Raw genomic sequence first — 6,000 nt, forward strand, 5'->3', positions numbered from 1 at the left:
TCCTCACTAGAACATAGAAGTATTTCAACATCTGTGTTTCAGAGGTCAAGCAGGAAAGAAAATATTTCATTGAATGGTAATACAGCAGAAATATATGGAACTCGGCAGGACAAAAGTGCTAAAAGTCTAGAAACAGAAGTGTCATTTCAACGCCAGCAATTATCAGTATTACCAGCGCCGACTGTTGGTTACATTTCCTTGGACAGAGCCAGTAATTATAATGAGATGGCTGGAATTGGTGCAACAACAGTATACAAGTATGTTTAACCAAACACCATGTTTTAGTAACACGGGTGTTTCACAGGGTTTTGATTAAGGAATTGTAAAAGAAAGGTTAACCTCTGTCTCTACATTAAGTTATTTTGATTACGTAAGTGCCCACATCACGGTTAAAATAAAAGAGAAAGTTTGAGCCGAGGAATACATAGATTTACATGCTTTACTTACATGTAAGTCTGCAAAGAATTAGCAGATGACTCTCAATTGAATGGTGATCTTGCCTTAAAAGGGGGTCAGTTAACAATTACACCACATAAACAGAGCATCCTTACAAATATACATGTATGGACAGCTGCCTTTATCATATTATTGGACGTTATGCTTGAAAAATAGCAAAACAAAGGACAAGATTTTTTTAACAACATGCAATTCAAACTATTCGATTAGCACCCACTAGCGGATATGGTTTGGGCTGGTCTGTATATGACGAACAATTCCGCCTACTCAATTATAGATACCCTCAATCATTTTGGCCAGAATTTGATATGGAGTTGGTGATATTGTGCGTTTCTACACCTCAGAGGTCTTTCAGACATTGATTCTAATCATAAAAATAGAATTCAGCACGATTACGATAACAAACAATTATTTGTAACCTGCAAGGATTACAACTTCGGTATGTCATGATGTTTAATTATGGGGCAGCTTGTAAATTTTCATATAAATGTTTCTGGTGCTCTGAAAATCACCCTTTTACGAACTGCAAAAAAAACTGTAGAAAACTTATTTCAAACGGGATATCATATCCTAAGGTTTACGGAGATGTTGTTTACCGAGCCCAGACATTAAAATAGGATCTGGGTAAACTTACCGATCCTTTAGATAAACTTATTCTAAAAGGTTTCCAGTTCAACACTATAATTAGATCTTTGAAATTTTTTTTATTGGCATTAATATTAATTTTGTTATCAGTAAATTAAAATCAAACTAAATAATTTTTTATATACCTATGCACATTTATGGCTCTACAATCTGTCTATACCTGTATCTTGGAATGGCTCAATGTCATGTATTTCTCTGACTGTTGATGTCTTCAACTTAATCTATTGGATGTTGGATGTGTACTGATTGATATTTTAGTCTTATATGCGTACTTAGTATCTTTTTTGTTGTGGGGATATATAAATACCCTGCCACGTCCGGTCTGCGTGTTTTTTAGATGTCTTTCTGATTTGTATTGATCTGATGATTTAAGCCCTTTGCAACTGTTTTTATAATTTGTTCTTATGTTGTACTGTTACACCACTATCCCAGGTTAGGGAAGGGTTTGACGCCAAACAACTGGTTTAACCCCGCCACATTCTATATGTGCCTGTCCCAACATCTTGCCCAAGTCCGAAGCCAGAGTTCAGTGGTTGTCGTTTGTTGCTGTTTCTCATATTTGTTTTTCGTTTACTGTTTTGTATGGTTTGATCTTGTGTTGTGTCGTTGCACCACTATCTGCGGAGGATTGGAGCCTTCAAACTAGTTTAACCCCGCCACATTCTAAATGTGCTTGTCCGACGCAAGGAGCTTCTATTTCAGTGGTTGTCATTTGTTGTTGTATACCATATTTGTTTATCGTTCTTTGTTTTGTACATAAATCAGGCCGTTAATTTTTCTGTTTGAGTTGTTTTACATTTTTTATTTCGGGGCCTTTAATAGCTGACTATGCGGTATCGGTTTTTCCTATTGTTTGAAGGCCATACGGTGACCTATAGTTTATAACTTTTCATTTGATCTCTGGTGAGAGTTGTCTCATTGGCAATAATACCACATCTTCTTATTTTTATATTTACTTCATAAAGTCGCAATATCACTAGAGTTGAAATATAATCTGCTTGTTTCTTTTGTTAATGATCACCAAATAAGATAACAGGAATACCAAAATTCGTTGAACTATACAATTGACCACACCAACCACTAAGAAATGATTCCGAAAAGAAAACATAAAAAATAAAACCAGCAACAACGCACATTACATGGTCCAGATAGCCTGACTTACATTGATCGAAGCACATAAAATGTTGTGGAGTTAAAGAAATTTACGTACACAAAAGCCTCTCCCTTTCCATATCTAGACTATTCACTGGCAATCAATCTCCTCATATACGTATATATATATATATATATATATATATACAAGTCTGAATTGAAAACAACGTTCAAACCTATGATTGCGTTGGATAAAAACCGCAATTTTTATACGTGTGCATGTAAAACAAATTTCTAGGTAGAGGGGTCTAAATACAGCACAAACAACATTTTCCAAAAGACCAAAATAGTGAAAAAGTATATTTTAACAAAACGCATTTGACTAACAGGTCGAACAACGGATGTTCTTAAACCCTGCTGACTGCCATTGGCGATTGCCAAATAAGTTGATCACCAGTACAAAATGGATCTTAATATTAATTTAATACCAAACAGAAAACAATAAACTTGTGGAAAAGATGGTTTACCACAAACATGAGGTGCAAAAATGTTTATACACCATATCCAGATTTCGACAATTAATGTCTCTTCAGTGATGTTAGGAATCGAAACGGTATTTGGAAAGCCATATAATTTACCTCAATTTAGGATAGACTCTTGAATTTTAAAGAGTCAAAATAGGATGAACGGATCATATAAACCCGAAGGAAAATATAATACAAGCCCAAACGGAAAAATATAAACAAGTCTAAATTGAAAACAACGTTCAAACCTATGATTGCGTTGGATAAAAACCGCAACTTTTATACGTGTGCATGTAAAACAAATTTCTAGGTAGAGGGGTCTAAATACAGCACAAACAACATTTTCCAAAAGAACAAAATAGTGAAAAAGTATATTTTAACAAAACGCATTTGACTAACAGGTCGAACAACGGATGTTCTTAAACCCTGCTGACTGCCATTGGCGATTGCCAAATAATTTGATCACCGGTACAAAATGGATCTTAATATTAATTTAATACTAAACAGAAAACAATAAACTTGTGGAAAAGATGGTATATATATATATATGTCGTTAAAGTTCATATACACTGTACAGAAAACGTTTACAGTGCAGCTACCAGCAGTATGATAACTATCGGTTTGTCTTTACATACAATCCGTTAAATGTGTACTGATTGATATTGTATTCTTGAAAGTCATGGTCTTGTTATAGGTTTGAATTAGCTTTGAGATAGCTTTCGTTAACGATGAGTATTCCTAGATAGGTATTTTATGTTATTTTTCTTTTCTGTTAGTGTGTTGGTATTCATGCCAATCTGATCAGTCAAGCACTTTCAAACTGATTTTCACAGAATTATCTTATGTTGTGCAGTTACACCACTGCCCTAGAAGATGAAGGTTTTATAGTTCATCAACATGTATATAATCCCACCACATTTTAAGTACCTCCCAGAAGTCAGAAGCTTGTAATTTCAGCGGTTGTCTTCGGTTGATGTCTGCCATTTCATTCGCTTTTTGTTTTGAGCATAAATAAGGCTGTTTGTTTCTCCTTGGAATTGTTTCCCATTTGTTCATCACGGAGGCTTTAAAAACTGACTATATGGTATGATTTTGCTCCTTGTTGAAAGCCGTGCAGTGACCGATAGTTGTTTTTACGTTCGTTGGATTCTAGTGGGTTGTTGTCCCATTTCATTGTTCTTATATTGAACAAGGCGATAAGGAGACCCTTTATTTGCTTGATAGCTAAGGAAGCCAAAGCTGAGGGATAAATAATGCCTTAAAAACAAAGCAATGTCAAGGAATTATTCACTGAAAAAACCAAATACACCATAAAATGAATCAAACAACCAAAGTCAAATGAAAGCGTATACAGAAATATATATCAATCTACTGTATCGCCATCAATTCCAAATGTTAAAATCAAACTACAAAATTAACTTGTTAACAATGTCAATTCATTACAAATATGATCAAGCAATACAAATCATCTTTTTTTTAAATTCACTACCTCAGAATTGAACTCTGCTCTAAAAATCAAATTTTATATACAAATTTAAAAATTCGGAAATATGTGAATTTGTTCCCCTACATAAAATGCTTTGCAACAATGTTAACACTGTTTCTATGCTTTGCATTCTGAAAAAAAAAAAAAAACTTGTAACACTCTGTCCATTTGTCATGTTGTAAGAAATACATGAAATTGTACACTTCAGAATTTGCATTGAGCAACATAAACCTAATCGAAAACTGGGGGTGATCGCAGGTGCTCTGGAATGTAAAAAAGATCGTGCTCCATATGTTTCAACCGTCGAGTTGCTGAAGGTAAAATACAAATTTCGGTGATAAGTGTCGTTAGGTTATGTCACAATTGAGGAAAAAAGGACGGGATTGAGATAAGTAACACAGATATTCCAATATGATCATCAGACTCATGGTGGTATCCGTCAAAAATTTGAAAGGGATGAATTTATATGGTCATAATTATTAATTAACTGTTTACAAAACGTTGAATTTTTCTATTTTTTTATCTGTATTTGGCAAAACCATTCGAAATTTTTGGTCCTCAATGCTCTTCAACTTCGTACCTTACTTGGCCTTTTTAAAATTATTTGATTCGCGCAATGATGAGTCTTTTGTAGACAAATCGCGCGTCTGGCGTACAAAATTTTAATTCTGGTATCTCTGATGAATTTATGTACACTTCCACACTACGAACCCTCAATAAATACAATAGCTTCCTTGTAAGCAACACAACTCTATCAAGAAAATCAGAACACGAAACGCAAACTAGTTCTAAACAAATTTCAACTTTTGAATAAACCATATTTGTCCTGATTAAAACATTAACCCTAACACATCCAAACGATTTAACGTAAAAACGTCAAAAGGGTCATTGTAAAGCATTACTTTGTGCAATGCCAAATTATAAGTTTAGACATGGTGTACAATTAGTGTTCATAACTGTAAAACAAAGCATATGTTACAGGCATGTTTTATCATTTGAATTTAAGGCAATTAATACCATGCCTGACCTTAACAGGGGTTATTAAACAAAATTAAACAAATGCCTGTAATTTCTTCAATGGATTGATCAGGATGAAGGTCGGATTCTACTGCGGCTAGAAAATGAGGATATTTTGAATGAGGAAAAAAAGTTGCCTTTAGTTAGGCATCAAGTTTAACGTCCCAATTAAGGAAGGATGCAATTTTTTTTAAATCCGGCCTGCAAAGCCAAACGGATTCGACTCTACAGGATGCACGTTACTTACTGAGTGTATCTATTTAAAACAGTTACATAGCATAGTTTGTCAAAATGAAGTTTATAGCATGCTTTTTGAAAAAATTGATAATAATAGGATGTTATAAACATAAACTTGAAGCTATTTAATATTGTTCATATAACACAGGGAAGTCTTCTTCTGTTACCGAAATTATTAAGTAACGTCCATTTCTCATTTTGTTTTTGCATATCGTATTCAATTTGTTATTTGTTTCAGAGTTTGTTTTCCATGTAGTTGACAGAGACAAAAAGAAGTAGGTTGAGTAGTTACAAAACCATCTGTTATTGGGCTATCAAAGTGAGGAAGTATATCCTACTGTTCCGTGAAGTACGGAAATTAGAGTTGGTGGAAAACCGTTTGCCCTCACTTTTAAATCTATATAATATATCCGAAGTTTTAAGTGATTTAAAGTAATTGCTGTATCATGAAGACATACATAATGAACATAGTGCATGTTCAGTGTAATGGCTTTGAAGTATTTCTCATTCATTCTAAATAGGATAGACGAATGTTCTATGTTT

This window comes from Mytilus californianus, unplaced genomic scaffold, assembly GCF_021869535.1.
Source record: "Mytilus californianus isolate M0D057914Y unplaced genomic scaffold, xbMytCali1.0.p SCAF_8, whole genome shotgun sequence".
In the NCBI taxonomy this organism is placed as follows: domain Eukaryota; kingdom Metazoa; phylum Mollusca; class Bivalvia; order Mytilida; family Mytilidae; genus Mytilus; species Mytilus californianus.